General features: G+C 39.5%; 1 protein-coding gene across 1 annotated transcript in view; it reads left to right on the top strand.

Annotated features, from left to right (window-relative positions):
- Nucleotides 1-19,980, top strand: part of GRM7 (glutamate metabotropic receptor 7) — a 637,127-nt gene that overhangs the window by 58,333 nt on the left and 558,814 nt on the right. The window lies entirely within an intron of this gene.

Raw genomic sequence — 19,980 nt, 5'->3', positions numbered from 1 at the left:
CCTCATTAATCTTGTTGCCTCACTTCTCTGCCTCCTCTAAACACTTTTACAAAGATGATAGATAGATAGATAGATAGGTAGATAGATTAGATAGATAGATAGATAGATAGACAGACAGACAGACAGACAGACAGACAGACAGATAGATAGATAGATAGATAGATGATAGATATAGATAGATGATAGATATTTTAATTTAATACATCCCTCATTAATCTTGTTGCCTCACCTCTCTGCCTCCTCTAAACACTTTTACATAGTTTTTCATTAGATGATAGATAGATAGATAGATAGATAGATAGATAGATAGATAGATAGATAGATAGATAGATAGATATAGATGATAGATAGATATTTTAATTTAATACATCCCTCATTAATCTTGTTGCCTCACTTCTCTGCCTCCTCTAAACACTTTTACAAAGATGATAGATAGATAGATAGATAGGTAGATAGATTAGATAGATAGATAGATAGATAGACAGACAGACAGACAGACAGACAGACAGACAGATAGATAGATAGATAGATAGATGATAGATATAGATAGATGATAGATATTTTAATTTAATACATCCCTCATTAATCTTGTTGCCTCACCTCTCTGCCTCCTCTAAACACTTTTACATAGTTTTTCATTAGATGATAGATAGATAGATAGATAGATAGATAGATAGATAGATAGATAGATAGATAGATATAGATGATAGATAGATATTTTAATTTAATACATCCCTCATTAATCTTGTTGCCTCACTTCTCTGCCTCCTCTAAACACTTTTACATAGTTTTTCATTAACTGGGCATTTTTGCCACAGTCAGTTCAGATTTCCTCAGCTAGTTGTCCAATACTGCCCCCTCCTCAGGTACTAAAAAATGCAATTTCAATTGTTAACATTTGTTACTATAGACAAGATGAAGCCCCACAATGTTCCTATCGTAGCTTACTATTTGGGGCTGCTTTCACAGGAATATCATATCATAGCTTTACTTGCACAGTGAAGTTGCCTTGACATTCCATATATGCATCACAACATATGAGGAAGCAAAATCTGCGGAAGTATTTGAATATAAAAATAATTATGTAAATTATAAATATCACTTATTTACTATAATTAGTAGTTCTTAAGCAGATCCTTTTTTGCCAAAGTGCCATGTACCTTTCAAAAATGAAGGCTTGTGCTCAGCTGGCGAGGCTCAGTGGTTGAGCATTGACCTAGGATCCAGGAGATTCGGGGTTCGATTCCCAATCAGGGCACATGCCGGGGTTACAGGCCCGATCTCCAGCAGGGCACGTGCAGGAGGCAGCCGGTCAATGACTCTCTCATCGCTGATGTTCCTATCTCTCTTTTTCTCTCTCTGAAATAAAATTAAAAAAAAAAACATTTTTTTTAAAAATGAAGGCTTTTAATTAACAATATTTAGATGAGGGAATGAGTTTTTCTTTTTTCATCATAGCCCGGACATTGCCAGGCAAACCACTTGACAGGATCAATGGAAGCGTGGTGCAGCCGGTGGCATTCCCCTCTTGCCCTCAGTTCGTCACTCAGAGCTTTCCCACGGATGGCCGTTATTGCAAGGCTGTCACTGTAGCCTCCTGCCGCATCTGCCATTTGAAAATTGCCTCTTCCATGGAGCGCACTGTGCCAATAAGCAGTGGGTTTGCGAGCACTTGCTTGTCTTGCACAGTAATCAGGTTCCCCCGTATTTGAACTGACGCATAAAACACCAGTGACAGCGTTTTAAGGTGATTTTCTACCTGCCTCTCCTGCGAGGCGCTTCCTTTTGGTGCTCGGTTACCGTCTTGTGGCACTTGGCCTCCGCTGGCAAGTGGAGAAGCGGGACCCCAGCCTGCTCGCCAAGCTGAGGAAACACTGGCGCGGGCCGGGGAGAGCTGCAGCGCTGTCGGTCTGTTCCATTCGGAGCGATACGGTTATCATAGCACATGCTGAGCTGCCAAGAAAAATCCGAGTCAAAGCATTCCAGGGACTGTAGGGAGGGGTGGGAATGGGCTCATTTCAGCTCTGGAAAGACGGTGCATCTGTTTGGCAAGAGGGCCCATGTCCATCCTCAGTAAGGCACAGGGCTTCCTTTCCTCTCTCCTTCCTCGCCCCATGGCTAGTCTGTTTGGGGCCCCCGCCTCCCTGACCGCCTCCCCCATCTTGCCAGCTGCTCCTCTCTGCACTTGCTTTGGAATATCTACCGGAGACAGCACTGAGAGCCCAGGGCCTGGTCTCTGCAAAAATGAATCAGTCTTTTCTGAGCCGCACAAAATAAAATGAGAATCAGGAACCTAGTGAAAGGGTGGATGAGCTAAAATTGAATAATTATACTGTGGTACCCTGTTTAGAAAGATGATACAGCAGACTGCCTGCCATATTATCACCCAGCAGGTGCGTGCGTGTGTGTTTTTCCAGGGAAGAGAGAACAGATATTGTCAATAATTGTGAGATGAAACTAGGGAAGGCTATGGATGAAGCATTTGGTATCATTAAGGTGAATGGAACAGAAAATGGGCCCTACATCTGGCCTGTTTACAGAGAGAGACTTGTTAAAATGAGCGTCTATAAGAAGATAAAAATTGATTAGCATCATGAGTAGCCATAGGGACGGTGGGAGGTGCTGATCACACACTTTGCTCTGGTGCTGTCAGAGTGATTTTGGGTGTGATGAGAGTCTATGAGCCCTCGATCATTCTAGCGTCAGATGGGAGCAACTCTCCCCCACAGACAAGCCACTCTCGCCCCTTCTAAAAGGCAGGCCCCTGCAAATGTTGTGTCCGAAGGGATCACCTAATTTTCCCAAACCCTTGTGTGGCTGTGCAATGAAATAAAGCTCATTCGCAGGCAAGCAAAGGGTAGTAAAAATGATATGAGCTCTGGAGTGAGAGAGACCTGCATTAAGATCCCAACCCTACCATCTATTTAGTTATGTAAATTGAACAGGTTCCTTAAGTTCTTTGAACTGCAGTTGCATTGTCTATCAAGTGGAAATAGGGTCAGTCCTTGCTGGGTTATCGTCTGCATTATACACAGTATCTGTAAAAGGCCTAGTGCTGACATGAAACAGACACTCAACGTGGTGACCGTTACTATAACTCAGGGAGAACACTCTCTCCAGTGTAGGCAGTCCTGAAGTGAAACAATATATAATAAAAACTCATTCAGAAGAACTTCTGAGTAAGCAAAGTCTCAACTGATTGTGTGGCTGGGTCTCGAGACATCAATCCATAGCCAAGGAGATTCACAACGTGTACTGTCGGCAACACAGTTCCAATTAATGTCATCAGAAGAACTAAACCTTTGTAATTCTTTGGTTTCTGAGTGTTTGATTTTTCAAGCTTAATAATGCATTAGAGTACTTCTGAGTCTAGCTCTTACTAAATTATAAATGCTATCACTTTATACCTAAGATGCATGGTTTGCTCAATGCAGGTAGGGAGGAAATAAATGTCTTAGGCTGGCTGACTCTGGCCTGCCGGGGTTCTGCTCTCAGTGCACAGACAAGGGGGTGGAGTGAGCAAAGCCAATGGGACGGGGTGGTCATTTCTAAATGTACTAGCGTCAGATCGAGATGCTAATTTCCAACTGCGTATTCCATTTCAGGTGGTCTTCTTTGCTTGAGTGAAAGGATATGTCTTTCTGTGTATTTTTGACGGCTCTGCTGTCTCAAATAAAAACCATGAAGTCACTCAAGGGCACTCAGCGCATCCCACTGGATCATCTCCCATCCCACTAATCTCAACTGCTAGCTGCCACCAGATTCTGGAACACCCATATTTTTCTACCATCATTACCTTCACCACCACCACCATTTATCACTCCTATCAATTCAGCACCTATAAGAACCCAGGCTTCATATCCATTACAGTGCTCACTGCTTTATATATAAATGCGCTCCATTTGCTAGCTCTTGTCTCCCTCAAACAGATACCAAACCCTTTCTTTACCTACCCATTAGATAAGAATGGTATTAACCACTTAGAGGAAATCGGTATCATCTTGAGTCCTGTTTGGAGAGATTGGTCGTGGCCCCCAGAAGCACCGAGTTAAGAGAAATGCCCGGCTCTGGCTAGGCTTGGGGGCAGGGTGCCATGAGTGCCTGGCAGCGTCTGCCCTGGTGGAAGAAGAAAGGGCAGAAACAGGAAGATGGCGCGGGACTGAGAGGACAGCGCTTCTCAGGCTCCCTCAAGCTCCTTGTCCTCGGTGACCTTTCTGGAGACGGGAATAATGTGGCCACCTCCCGTCATGTGGCTGCACAGCTCATTTCCAGACCACTTATTCATTGCTTGCATCTTCCATGTATTCCCGCTGAGTCCTTCCTGACTCAGAAACTTCACACGCTGCACCCCTCAGCCCGGATGCTCTGCTAAGCACCCCACACCCCAACGCGGCCTTGCAGGGCCACCTCCCCTGCGTGGCCTACCAACCCCCCCCCCCCCCGGGTTATTGCATGTGGCCATAGCCTCCTGCTTTAGGCCATGAGGCTTATGTAAATTTGCAATGATTTGCTGGGATGTTTCCTTGTGTATTTATTGTTTCCCTCTAAACTCTATGAGTTCCAGAACCATCTCTCTCTTTTTGACTAGTCACCTTGTACCGAGCACACACCTCGGGGAGAGAGTAGACATTTAATGTGCATTTGTTGAAACAATGAATGCACTAAATTTTAGAGATTCAAACTTAATAAAACAGGGATCCTGGCTTCAGAGAACTCATATTCTAGTGAAGGAGGAAGTTGATTAAGCAACTAATTATGATGCAATGTGGCAGCAGAAATACGGCTGGAAGGGAATACCACAGCCTGGGCTCGGGGACAGGTGGGGGCAAACCTCCTAGAGGTGACGTTAAGAGTAGGCTTTGAAAAATAAGGAGTACAAATGGACCGCCACAAAATTGCCACTTAAAAATCAAACCCTGCAACTTGCGCTATTTGAAGGATATGTTCCACCATTAAAGTTTTTAAAAAACCAGATGCCAGATATATTCACATGTACCTATAGTATTGCCTGCAAAAGCATATTAAAAGAAATATATTGAATATCTTGCCTATGGAAGGCACACAATTAGGCTTTTCCCTTAAGGATGTTCTTGGTGTTGACCCTCTATCCTGTCTTTTACTTGATGTATCCAGGGGCCTTGATGGAAGTTCTTGGTCCATTTTCCAAAGGGCCAATGTGGACTACGTGAGCATGAATCTTCTGAAATTTTAAGCAGAAAATGTCTCAAGCATCTCCTATACTTAGGGAACGTGGACTGATGCAGAGGAGTGAAATTGCATTTGCCTCTTTAGATTTAAGTTTGTGACTTGGGAATAATAAAGGAAAAGTCATTACTAGTACAACAAGGGATAATTAAAGTAAACGATAGTTGTAGGTACGCCAACAACTTTCTTACGTCTTCAATGATAAATTGTCAGGCATTGTATTGATTGTAGCAGGAGGTAACGTGCCCCTTTGCAATTGAGGCCTTTTTTGGAATAAGCTGAAGTTTTTTGGCTTGATCATTTGTTTATTTTTTAATAAGACACAGAGGAAGGAAGGGAGGGATAAATTAAGAAAGCATGGGGCAAAACATTTCCTTAAATCACATTTCAAATAAGATGGAGTTTAATAAAATATAGGCAGGAAGACTGAAAGGCAACAGTAAATTTAAAAAAAAAAAAAGCTCTTATAATTATATTACAGCACTTGAGAGAGCTGTAGTGCCTTGTGTAAGACTCTAAACTTTCCCCAAAACACGTTCATTCACCTTGACTCAAATCATGAGCAAAGAAGAGTTTTCTTGTTGGGTCGGTAAGGCAGGATCATACTCAGGCACTAACTGGATCCTAGCATGATTGCAGTTCTCTTTGGAGCTGTATGTCATGTACTGACAGATGCAGAAATAGTGCTTAAATCAAATGGATGCTGCTTACTCTAAGATGAAAGCAATCCAATGCGCTTTACATTCAAGTGGAAGAATTTATGCAACCTCAGTGCCATCTGCAGCCCCTGTTTTATTTGGAGTACAGGAGGCCATTGATGTAAAATGCATCTTCCGACTTGCCTCAGATCAAACTAGAGCAGGATGCAGGGAAGTAAAGCAACGGGAGGCTCCACGTGCAAAATCCAACAAAGAGTTAGCCCAAGTTGGGGCCATGGATAAAATTACTAAAAAAAAAAAACCCCAATAACAACGAACAGGACTGTAATTTGATGAGCTCCATCAATTCATAGCTGGCTCCAGAAATTAAGCTTGCAAATGAACCTTGAGGCAGTAATTGAGGAAGTGGAAGGGAAACTGGGAAAGTGGTGTGAAAGACGTCAAGAAGAAAGTGCTCCCTGAGGAAGGAGATGTCCACAGTGCACCTCATCTGAGCAGCCAGAAGATGAGCTAAAATGCCTGCTGGCTTTGGGGAGTCATTGGACTTGGTGATAGCTGTTTGGATTCAGCAATGTCTAGGAGCCAGAAGAGTGAGTGGGAAGTAAGTGAATGGAGTCAATAAATAGGAAGAATGCTCTTCATATTAGTTAAGACTTTTGATTTTCCCTTTGATCAAAAGAGAAGTTTAAATATAAGGATACAGAGGCTGTCTCAAAAACCCAAGGTCATCGATGCATCCACATATCAGGAACTTACAGATTCCGGGGATCAGAGCATCCTCTCTCCATTTCCTTAGGACTCTCCTTGCATGCTGGCTTCATGCCTGCACTGAATTTCTTTGCCTCTTTGTGCACACGATAGAAAGTAAAAACTGCCATCACTTACAAGTGTGTCTCTTCTTTCAAAAGAACAGTGAGACTGGTATGGGACCACCCAGGCCTACTTCCACATGCCCCAGGGCTCGTTTTCAACAGGTCAGGCCCAATCACCTGCAGCTAGGAGCATGACAAAAACATGGCTGTGCCCACCAAACCGCAGGGACAGAGGAGGGGGAGAGGCTATTCTAGGAACAGGTAGCCTCTATTAGACAGACATGCCTGCACTTGCCTACAGCATCCTATGAAGAACTTTTCAAAATTTGATTCAGAGCCCCATTGCATCAGAATCACTGGGCATGCTCCTAAAAATGACAGATACCAGAGTCTTACTCCAGTTCTTCCCACCATCAACTCTTCAAGGGGAGCCTGGAAATCTTCCCTTCTAACAAGGCCCTTGACGGCCGTAATTCACACTGACGTTTAGGAATCTGCTCTAAAAGGGAATCTCGTGTTAAGTGCCTATCCGCCACCTTCGGATGTCACACCCATTCTTAGAACTCCCTCCTCTGCCACATGGGTTACAAACCTGGCATCTGAACCCCGAATTGCCTTTTTCCCCCATGTGTGGAAAAACTCCAGCCTGAAATGATAAGGAATGTGGGAGATACACTCCAGAAACATTCACAGGCAAACTGTCATAACGAATACAGTTTGTTCCCTGAAGTGCTCAAAGGTGAATGTAATATTAAGCAGAGAGGTCTGTCTTTTGTATATTTTCATACACCATGTATAGCATCCATAGATAGATGCTCGATCATAAAATCGGCAATGCGATCAGCAGTGTTCTCTTCTCTGTTCTTGTTCCTCTTGCAGGCCTGACAATATACCCATCCCCATCCCTTCCAGATGTCCTTACCCAACCCCTTAGAATAAGTCATGTAAAGACCCTTGCTCACCCTATCTCCCTACCTTATACTTGAAATATAGCTAAAAGGATAGTGTCAATTAATTTAGCCCCCTGCTTTGTGGTAGTTTCTTTCATGTTTCCTCCACTGACTTAGAGCATCATTCCTTAAAAGGCTTAGACCTCACTTTCTCCCTCCCAGGTACATTTAAATTGAAAAGAGTCAGGAGGCAACCCACCTCTCTTCAAGGTTCAGTGCACATCCACGCTTTGAACATTCTGGGAAGCTCAGTAATATGTAAACCTTTTCACTTTTGAATCATTTCCCACACTTATTTCACCTGTACCCATTCTCCCCAGAAGCACCTACTAACACCCCTAAAATATACATCAAACATGGGTGGTTTGGAGAACTAGAACTTGACCTGCATTATTCCTCTGGGTAGAGGAGGGTTTTAGGTGATAGAACGGAAGGGAACTTGAGAGAGAAAAGTCAATGATCCTTTGCTCTTGATCCCACAAAACGAGGTTAAATGTGCAGCATCCACATCGCTCTTGTGCTTACACTTTCTACTGTGAGTAATTAAATATAAAGTAAAAGTTATTGAATGAATATTAAGTTTTTTGGGTAGCTGAGTTGTTAGTTTTTTTAAAAAAAATTAAGGAAATCTATTTATTTACATTTAATTGTGGAAATATGGCAATGCTCCAGGAAGAATGTGAAATTAACCTACAGTTTCCCACCCAAAGATCCGTTGTTAGCCTTTTAATATGTACTCGCTGTCCCAGTTTTTTATTTATTGCCTATCACATCTAAATTCACCCATTTTTTACCTGCTCTGTGAAAATATGTAAGGGCCCTTTACATAGTTTTTCCTTACGTCGCCGGTGTAATATTTGGCTTTACTAACAGGTGGCACTGGAGGGATGTTACAGAAGGAAGGGCTTGTCCAGATGCTGGTGTGCTTGCTTGGAGGGCCCTCTTGGCTTCTCCAGTGTCTGGCTCTGCAACATCCCTGACTTCCCCAGCACCCAGCTCTACAATGCATGCGTTCTCTCCAGCCCCCAGGGTTTCTCCAGCACCAGCTCCTGCAGCTCCGAGGGCTTCCTCAGAGTCCCTCCTCCAGTGCCCACGCTTCTCCCAAGACATCTTCAGCTCACACAGCGGCCAACAGCTTCCCCAGCACCTCCCATCAAGCAGTTTTGTAGTAGAGTGTCTCCGGTGAGAAACATCTTATGAGCAGCTTTCCCCGGAACCCTAGGAGGTGTATTTCCAGCATGTCACAGAGGGCATACTTCCAGAAAGTTTCACCACCAGGAAGCACAGCACCTCTGCACCATCCAGTAAGCCCTGCTCTCTCTAGCCAGGGCTGAGCCTCAGTCCTGTGGGGTCGGGGAGAGACTTCTTTCTCAGCTCCAGAGTTAGTAGCTATTCCTTGTATCTGCTCTCTCTATTTTTTAGAGTTCACTTTACTTGTCACTGGCCATTCTTTCATTAAACTAATCCCCTGTCATAGTTAATTATTTTGTTAAAATTTTGATGCTCAAATTACACTGTTCTCTCTCCTGGTTGGAGCTAGAATAATAAATGATAAGTTATTGAATCTAATATTGGTGTGTGTATTATTGTTTCAATTTTAAAAAGAACCATAAGCCCCTCTTCACAACATTCTAGGAGTTTCTACATCATTACTTCAATTGCTGCACAGTAGCCCATATAGTTGTAGATACTTCTTTTTAAAATACATATATATCTTTATTGATTTTAGAGAGAGGAAGGGAGAGGGAGAGGGAGAGTTGAAACATCAATGATGAGAGAGTCATTGATCAGCTGCCTCCTGCACACCCCCTGCTGGGGATCGAGGCAAAACCCAGGCATGTGCCCTGACCGGGAATCGAACCTCAATCTCCTGGATCCTAGGTCGATGCTCAACTGCTGTTGTTTGTATGTATATGTGTCTGAGGTTTTCATTTTCCAAATACTAGGCAGTGCTCTGGTGAACATCCTTTGCTCATATTCATGATTTCCTTACAATTAACTAACATCCTTTGCTCATATCCATGATTTCCTTACAATTAAGTTAGTCATTTGGACATTTTAGTCAGAGGCAAATGATGCACTCACCAGGTAAAGCGCATCATATACTTCCAGGGGAATGTTGAACATATTACTTAGTGTTATAATGAAACATCAGGAAAAAGTGAGAAAATCATGGTTTTTATTGCCAAACTTTCATAGCAGGAATCTGAAAAATCCCTCGTGTAACACAAGAACTGAAGCTAGATTTGAGATTGAGCCGTTAAATATCAATTATCCTAAATCACTTCTAGCTGTTTTTCTGATTGAATGTCTTCCTTGTGTTTTACAATTGGGGAACCCACCTCATCAAAAGAATGGTAAGTGGGAAAGAAGTACATGATTCAGAATCTCTTGGTTGTTCTTGGAAGGGAGAGTGTTCTGAGAAAGCGGTGTTCACATGAACTTCTTATACAAATTGAGCCTGGCTGATTTCCTGGGCTTCCAGAAAAAGCACCCCTGTGGTTTCCGCTGGAAACCCCACACCACTGGTTCAGTTGTTGCTTTCTTGAGATTACTGCATCTCAGGTGTAAACAGTCTCAGACACTGAGCTAAATGTACCTGAACTGCTGAGGCTCTTTCAGGTTAGACCCAACTAGGGAAAGATCCTGATTGGTAGCCGTGGAAAACTCCCTCCCACCAGGAAGCACATGGGGACAATCCCTTCTAGAACCAGGCGTGCTCCTGAGAGTGCTCATCTTAATTCAGTGTTTGTTTCCGATTTGCTCGTAGATGTTTCCCAAATGAGCTGGTGGAAATATTAGTACTTAGTGAGCCATTTGTTGGTTTGCAAGAGAGGCTGTGCTAATCTCGGAACAAGACGTAACATATATTATGTATAATCACAACATAATTATAACAGCAGACATGTGGCATCATTGCTGTCACGATTACTATCATCTACAGCAAAATCACTTTCACTTATTGAGCACCTACTGTGTAGACAACATACCTCTTGTTCATGGATTAGTTTAGTTAGTACTCACAAAGCCCTTAAGAAGTAAGCACCAATGATATCCCCATTTTACAGTTAAAGACACTGAGGAAGAGAAAAGTTAAGAATTTGCCTATGATCACACAGTTATTCATCTGTGCAGCCAAATTAGACTGCCTGAGTCCAAGATCAGGTGAGTACAGTGGCCTAAGCACTATGCTTTACTGCTTCCCACATATTTAGGAGCTAAAATAAATTGAATAGTTGACCTTAAAGGGAATCTTCCTTCCCATTTAGGCAAGTCCTTTCAGCTTTGATTTCAATGGAGTCTCTGAGAGACTTAATGTATCATCTGGTATTATCAAATTAAATGACTGCATTTTCCTCCTTAACTCACCATTTTGAATTGAATTGCTTGCCTTTATCATATTTTATAGTGCTATGTGATTTAGCATAGCTATTATCAACTCTTTCCCACCTGATATCTCCATATATGACAAATGAACACATGCATGACATTTTCTCATGAGCCTCTCCAAAATTAATATGCGAATCTGCGAAGGCAAGAGTCTGTAGTTTTGTACAGTTTCTTCCAGGCCAGCTGTTGCTCCACACCTGTGTCTCCCATGTGTCCTAGAGACTGCAGTTAAGGACCTACAGTCTAGAGAAATTGAGAGAGAGATGTTGGCTTGAAAATATATCTTGAGCCCCTATAACGTGCAAAGAGCCAGATCGATGTGGTGGGCTTGTAGGGGATTTAAAAATAATAAGACACCCTAGGAGTGATAGGCATTGACATCATTGACAAATATCAATTTAATCACAAGGCAGTCAAGAGGGGCCAGCAGGGACTGTGAATGTGGCCCATTCTCAAGTTTCTTAATTGGAATTCTACTGTTTAAATGTGGGCCACTTCTGGAGAATTCTGTACCATGGAAGTTTTGCTCAGGGTTAAAAATTTTTTGGCAAACCAATCAAGGGGACAGGAGGTAATAACAGATGAAGCAGATAGTAAATCATAAAGTTGTGTCTAAAGAACAGGGAAGGCCAGTCCAATCTCCCAATCCCAAAATCTATTGATATGCCATAATATTATAGAATTGTTACAGTTGCACTTGCTGTTGATTTATTAGTAGGCAGCATGGCATAAAAATCAAAATAACTCAGGGTATTCAAAGCCACACTGTCTTTGAATTGTGGCTAAAATAACTACTCTAGGACTCTATACATTTTAATATTTAGTTTCTGCAACAAGTTGAACAGGATCACAAAATCACATGATGCTCAAGGGAACTCAGTAAATATTTAATGCACACCTTCATTCTAGAGATGAGGAAACTCCAGCTAAAATAAAAAAGATGATGTGATTCATACTCAACCAAAAAAATCTGTAAAGGAGTTGTAACCATAAATACCCGCTTGTCATACCTCCTAATTTTGTGATTCATCCACCTCGCCATCAATCAACAAATCTGATTTTTCAAATACAGAATATATTGGCTTGGCTTCACAGAGTAGAATTTTTTAAAAGTCAATGAAGGAACAAATAGTAGCAAAAATTAAATAAATCTGGCATTTAAAAAAAAATAACCAAAGTTATTCACATTGTTATTTTGAGCTCAGGGCAATAGACTGATACCACATTTAAATGGAAAGCATACTTATTCCATATTTATAAATCTTTAGATTTTGCATGTGTCATGAAAAATATGTTTTACAATAGTGAGCTCGATGAAATTAATTTTTATTCTGTGTCAAAAAGCTCCATGGTAGGCAATTAATGCACAACACACCAGCAATCGTTGCCCTTAGGGCTGCGTTGCCAGAAGAAATTACAGATCTCGAATACCATCACTATGCTGGCATTTGTTTTTTGTTTGTGTTGTCTAGGGAATATATAATCTTAGATTGAATATTTACCTGATGAACAGGCTAAAGGTGACTTCTGGTTTCTGCCCCCTTTAAATTTAGAACAAAGTATCTGGCTGTGAATATTAATATGTTGCTCATATACTAGGGCATCACTGCTCACTGTTTTCACTTCATGGCACACTTATAAAATATTTATATGCCACACTAGGGTAAAATGGAGAGCTAAATCGAGCTTGGGAAAAATTATATATCTTTCTTTATATTAAACAGTGATAATAAAAATAAAACAACTATAAGATAAATAAAATAAAAAATAAACAACTATAATAAACAACTATAATAAACAACTATAATAAACAACTATAATAAAAAGTAAAGTATTGGGGAAAATATTAAATACTTAATTTCTCAAATAATATTTTAAATTTTTTAAAGGGAAATTTGTGCTTGCTTCCAGAAATGTATTTTTTTTTCAATTAAATCTTATACTTTAAGTGGGGACTATAATTCTAACCGAGATGTTTTAATATCATCTTCCAATTTTTGGTAATCACCCTTGACAAGAAATGTTTAATCATTTTTACAACCATTCAAAAATTTACAAGTCGATCATTTTTTAAAGAACCTAGTTCCTTCTTGCTTTCACATGCAGGAAAAAAATCATTGAAATACCTTCTGACCGTATGTATGAGACTGAATGCAATCCAAGTGTGTTGTTGCTTTTATGAGTATGTCACAAAAATGATGGTGGGGGGCACAGGTGTGTTAAAGGCCCCGCGTCTACTAGGCAGATGTGAGGACAGAGATGCGGGGCAACTACCTAAAACCGCGCTGGCAGGCCCGCCCTGAACTTCCGCCCCTGGCCGGCTGCACCTCTGCCCTGGGACATGAGCTGTTTTGGTGACCCCGGCAGCCCCGAGGTCACTGTGAGCATCCGTGTGCTCTGCAGCTGGTTGGAGCAGAAGTTGATGCCCAGTTTGTTGAATGTTGAGCCAATTGTGGTGGATCCATGGGTGTGTGTGTTTGTGTGTTTGTTTTATTGTGCCTGCCTTCTGGGACCCCTTTTGACACCTCTTATCACTCTGTCTCTCTTGAGTTACCGTCCTGGGAAACAATGCGAATCGCTGCAGGGGTTCTGGGTGACCCAGGCTTCACCTGGCAGCCCCAAGGACCGAGGGGATCATTGTCACATGTCCCTCTTATAGATATTAGATTCACAACTGTGGACCTAGGCGGACGGGTCGGGCCCTTGTGCTTTAATATGAGACTTAAAACAGCCTTGCAGAAAATTGAAAGTAATACCGAAATGACAAACTTCTCTGTTTTACTTTCTTTATCTAGACTAACACTGCAGCCTCACAGGAGGTGAAAACAGACTTTTCATAATGAAAATACAAATTTATGTTTTGTCTTTGGTTTAAGATAATCAGCAGGAAGGTAACACACTTGGAACAAAAAGGGGTAATTCAAGTTTGCTGCTTTGCCTACGCCAGAGGGGCTTATGGAGAGAAACTGAGGCTGAATGAGTCCAAATAGACAAACTTTTTCTTTCCCTGTATTTTTTAACCTCTAATCACTTGACTTAGTTTTATGATTTGAATGATTTTGAACTGATTTAGACACAGCCATATTTAAATATAAGCCCCCAAAGTATTCTAAAGAGAGCAGCTTGTGTTGCCTTGATATGGAAATGACATTTTCGTTCTGTATCTACTTCAGCCTCTCCATTCATGTATTCATACTTGTATTCACGCAGTAACCCACTTACGTGTTCATTTATATATTCATGAAGCATTTGTTATTGCCGACTCCACACCTGGGTCTAGGTGTTGGGCTAGAAAGGTGAAAAAGGCGTTACCATTACCTTGAGGGCTCTCCCGACTTGTGGGGAGTCATGGAGAATAACACAATTATTGTGCAATGGTCATATGGAGAGAATATTGGGAGATAATTACCTCATTCTTTTTCGTTATGTATTTGAACATTTGTAGAACAAAGTTCCAAGATGGAACTTCGTCTAATCGAGAGGGTGCTTTTAAGGGCACAATTCTTGTCTTAATCACTTTCGTTTTATGTGTGTTTCATTAGATGCTTTGCATACAGCCAACTCTAGTTATTTCTCTTTATATATTTTCAGCTATTTCTTATGATCTCTCCTTATTTTCTCTTTCCCTAGAAGTATTGATTTTGTTTTTGTAAAGTGGTAACACTGCTTCAATTATTGGCAGTAAGATTGTGAAGATTAAAAGAAATAATGCATTTAAAAGCCTGAGTTTTAACAGCTTTTTGAGGTATAATTGGAATAATGTAAAATAAACTGCACGTAATTAAATGAATGTGATAAATTTTAACCTATGTATAAATCTATGAAACTTGTTACCACAAATATGCAACACTCACAAAAGTTTTCTCATGCATTTTTCTTGTTACTATAGATTCACTTATATTTTCTAAAATATTATTAAGGACTCATGCATTCAGTTATTGTCTGGCTTCTTTCGCTCAGCATAATTATTTTGAGATTTATTCGTGTTATTGCATGTATCAATAGTTGATTCCTTTTAACTGCTAAGTAGCAGTCCATTGTCTGGATGGTACCCCTTTGTTTATTCATTCACTTATTGATGGGAACTTGGCTTATTTCCAGTTATTTAAGCTATTGAAGTAAAGTTGCTACAAACATTTGAGTACAAGCCTCTGTGTGGGTGTATACTTTGATTTCTCTCAGGTAGATACATGGGAGATTATTGGTTGTATCATAAATAGGGGTATGCTTAACTTTTTTAAGAAATTGCCAAACTATTTTCAGAAGTGATTGTACCATTTTATATTTCCACCAGCTGTGTAGGAGAGTCTCAATTACCGTACACTCCCACCAGACTTTGTATAGTTAGCCTTTTCAATTTTTATCCATCTTAATATATATGTAGTGATCTCTTACTGAGGTTTTTTTGATTCATATTTCCTAATGACTAATGATTTTTATTATCTTTCCTCCATTATGACTTCTTTCTTGATTAAGTGTGTTTAAATCTTTTTCCATCTTTTAAGTTGTTTTCTTATTGTTGGGTTTTTGAGAATACTTTGTATACTCTAGAGACAAGTTATCTGTCAGATGTATGCTCTGAAGATATTTCTTCCAGGCTATGGATAATCTTTTCATTCTTTTAGCAATGCGTTTCGAAAAGCAGATTTTTTAATTTTATTTTATAAAGTCCAATTTATTTATTTATTTTTAATTTTATGGTTCACGTCTTATGTGTATTGTCTAGGAAATATTTGCCTAAACCAAGGTCCCAAGGCTTTCTCCTATGTTTTAATGGGTTTTATAGTTTTATGATTTACAATTAGGTCAATAATATATAGTTATTTTTTGTACTGTGTGAGGGATGGGTTAAAGTTTATTATTTTGCGTACGGAAATCCAGTTTTACCCGCACCATTGTTGGGAAGATTTTCTTTTCTCCATTGAATGGCCTTTGTCAAAAATCTGCTTCCAGTATTTGTGTGGGTCAATTTATAGATTCTATATTCTGCTTCCTTGGTGCATTGGTTTATTTTTATGCTAATACCACACTCTTTTAGTTACTGTCACTGTGTAGCAAATATTGAAGTCAGATAATAAAAATTATCTAACTTTGTTCTTTAAGGTTGCTTTTGGTGGGTAATAAGGTATTTCCATTTTTAATTGAGAAACCTCTATACTGCTTTCAACAGTAGCTGCACCAACCTGCATTCCCACCAACAGTGCACGAGGGTTCCCTTCTCTCCACATCCTCTGGAACACTTTTTATTTGTTGAGTTTTGATGGTAGCCATTCTGACAGGAGTGAGGAAACATCTCATTGTGATTTTAATTTGCATTTCCCTTGTGATTAGTGACATCTAGCACCTTTTCATATGTGTTGGCCATCTGTATGTTTTCTTTGGAGAAGTGTCTATTCAGGTCCTTTACCCGATTTTCAATTGGATTGTTTGTTTTTTTTGCTGTTGAGTTGTATCAGTTCTTTATAAATTTTGGATATCAACACTTTATCAGATGTATCATTGGCGAATATGTTCTCCCATTCAGTATGTTGTCTTTTTGTTTTGTTGATGGTTTCTTTTGCGGTGCAAATCTTTTTAGTTTGATATAGTCCCATTTGTTTATTTTTTCTTTTGTCTCACTTGCCTGAGAAGATATATGATAAAAAACACTGAAGGGAGAAATGTCAGAGATTTTACTGCCTGTGTTTTCTTCTAAGATTCTTATGGTTTTAAGTCTTACATTTAAGTCCTCAATCCATTTGAGTTTATTCTTGTATATGGTGTAAGAAGGTGGTCTAGTTTCATTTTTTGCATGTATCTGTCCAATTTTCCCAACACCATTTATTGAATAGACCATCTTTACCCCATTGTATATTTTTGTCTCCTTTGTCAAATATTAATTGACCATATAGTTGTGGGTTTATTTCTGAACTCCCTATTCTGTTTTATTGATCTATGTGTCTATATGCCAGTACCATGCTGTTTTGATTACTATAGCCTTGTTCTTCTTTCTCATGACTTCCGTGGCTGTTCAGGGTCTTCTGTAGTTCCATATAAATTTTTGGATTATTTGTTCTAGTTCTGTGAAAAATGCCATTGGTATTTTGATAGGAATTGTATTGAACCTATAGATTGCTCTGGGTAATATGGATGTTTTAATGATGTTAATTCTTTCTATTCATGAGCATGGCATATGCTTCCACTTATTTGTATCTTCAGTTCTCTTCAGTGTCATAATTTTTGAGTATAGGCATTTTGTTTTGTTTTACCACCTTGGTTTAAATTTATTCCTAGGTATTCTTTTGTCTGTAATTGTAAATGGTACTGTTATCTTAGTTTTCCTTTCTGATAGTTCATTATTGGTGCATAAAAAAACAACCAATTTCTAGATATTTATTGTGTATCCTGCTACTTTACTGAATTTATTTATCAGTTCTAATAGTTTTTTTGGCACAGTCTTTAGGGTTCTCTATTTCCAGTATCACGTCATCTGCAAATAATGACAGTTTTACTTCCTCCTTTCCAATTTGGACGCCTTTTGTTTCTTCTTCTTGTCTGATTGCTGTGGCTAGGACCTCCAGTGCTATGTGGAATCAGACTGGTGAAAGCGGACATCCTTGTCTTGTTCCTAGTCTTAAGGAAAATGCTTTTAGTTTTTACCCATTGAGTATGATATTAGCTGTATATTTATCATATATGGCCTTTATTTTGTTGAGATATGTACCCTCTACTCCTACTTTGCTGAAAGTTTTTGTCATAAATGGCTGCTAGATTTTTTCTGTATCTATTGATATGATCATATAATTTTCATTTTCATTTTGTTTCCATGGTATATCGCATTAAATAATTTGCAGGTATAATACCAACCTAATGTCCCAGAAATAAATCCCACTTCATCACAGAATGTGATCTTTTTAATGTATTGCTGAATTCAGTTTCCTAATATTTTGTTGGGAATTTTAATATCTATGTTCATCAGGGATATTGGCCTATAATTTTCCTTCTTTGTACTTTCTATCTGATTTTGGAATTAAGATAATGCTGGCCTAATAATGTGAGCTTGGGAGTCTTCACTTTGGGTATAATTTTCACTTTTTTTTTTCCTAGTCTCTTAATGTGAAACCTGAGGTAATTGATTTGAGATCTTTCTTCTTTTTCCAATATAGGCATTTACTGCTATAAATTTCCTCTTAAGTACTGCTTTAGTGGCATTTCACAAATACTGATGACTTTTGTTTTTATTGAAACTTAATTCAAAATAGTTTTTAATTCCCCTTTTGATTTCTTCTTTTGCTCATCAGTTATTTAAAAGTATGTTAAAATTTACAAGCATTTGGAGGTTTTCCTAGAGACCTTTCTGTTATTGATTTCTCATTTGTAGAACTTGAATCATTTCTTGAGGCTTATTTTGTGTTGTTTTTATTGTGTGTTTTTTTGTGGCACAGAATATGATCTATATTGACAAATGTTCCGTGTGTGTATTATCCGCTATTGTTGGGCGAAGAGCTATTTAGGTCTTGTTAGTTGATAAATGTTAATTGGGTTAAGTTAGTTGATAGTGTTATAAAAATCTAATACATCCTTACTGATTTTTCTTTCTTTTTATTCTTTTGACTATTTTGCTTCGTGTCTTTTGTAGCTCTATGGGTTTGTTTTGTTTTGTTTTGTTTGTGCATTAGATATTTAGGACTATTATGTCCGCTTGATAAATTGATCCCTTTATCATTATGAAATGATCATTTTTTAGCCCTGGGAAATTTCTGTGCTCTGAAATCCACTTTGGCTGAAAACCCCTCAACTTTCTTTATTAATGATTATTAATGTCATTAGGTTTAATACCTTGCCAAGTGCTTTCTATTGCTCCAGTCTGTTTTATATCTTAGATTTCAGATATTCTTGTGCTTTTTTCTGGGGTCACTATTAGTGTAGGGCTAAGTATTCCACCCAACTGAGGCACGTTCCTCTGAGTTATGTACCCAGTATCCCATGAATTATGTGGTTTTCTAGCCTGGGTAGTGGGAATTGGCACTATTCTACCCTGTGTGTACCAGGCTCTGTTACCACTAATCCTTCACTGTTCTTTTCCTGCTTTCTAATGATTTCTTCACAGGTCTGGTCTAATCAATACTCTGCTAAACATACGAGGAGGCCCCTTTGAAGATCACTCCTTTCTAGTTTTCTATCAGCTAAGCAGCCTTATCTCTCCCCGCCTCAGCTCTGTTTCTTTAACTCAAGGAGACTGCCAGTCATCATTTTATTTCCCCTCCCTGCTCTGTGGTCTGAAAATCCTACCAACTCATTCAGCTGGGGCAATCATTGGTCTCACCACATTTGTTTAATATCTCTTAGGAATCACTGACCTTCATTGCCCGATACTCAGTTTCTTGAAAATTTGCTTCATACATCTTACCCGGTTTTCTTTCTTTGTTCTTTCTCTCTGTCTCTCTCGCTGTCTCTCCCTCTACTTCCTTTTTTTAATGTTTTGAATAGGAGGGTGAATCAAGTCCTCATCACGTATTCCAGTATTCCATCTTAGCTAGAATTAGGAGTAGTGAGCATGCAGAATTGAATTAATGGCACCATATGACGTTCCTTCCTCTATTGCTCTGTTACCACATTCTCATGGTTAAAATGAAGTTTCACGGTTCCCTGTGGATTTCCTCAGTGCAGTCATGATGCAAAATTCCAATGACAATGGATAATAGGCTGCACAATACACCATCTGTTCTTAATGAAATAAAGAAGATTCACATTTCTACCCTGTATTAGTGAGGGTAATGAGAGCTGGTATAACAACAAATCTTTATTTGTTAGTGACTTAACATAAACAACAGAGGTTTGTCTCTTGTTCACATAGAAATCCAATATGGTGTTTCCGATTTGCTGATGACGTTTCTCCATGCAGTGAATTAGGGACCTGGCTTCTTCTATGTCCTGACTCTGCCATTTCCTAGAGGGCCTCAGAGCCTTTAGAATACAGCTGGA

Source organism: Miniopterus natalensis, chromosome 15 (genome assembly GCF_054644295.1).
Source record: "Miniopterus natalensis isolate mMinNat1 chromosome 15, mMinNat1.hap1, whole genome shotgun sequence".
NCBI lineage: Eukaryota > Metazoa > Chordata > Mammalia > Chiroptera > Miniopteridae > Miniopterus > Miniopterus natalensis.
The sequence above is the reverse complement of the archived record's forward strand: the minus strand, read 5'-3'. Positions and strand labels throughout refer to the sequence as shown.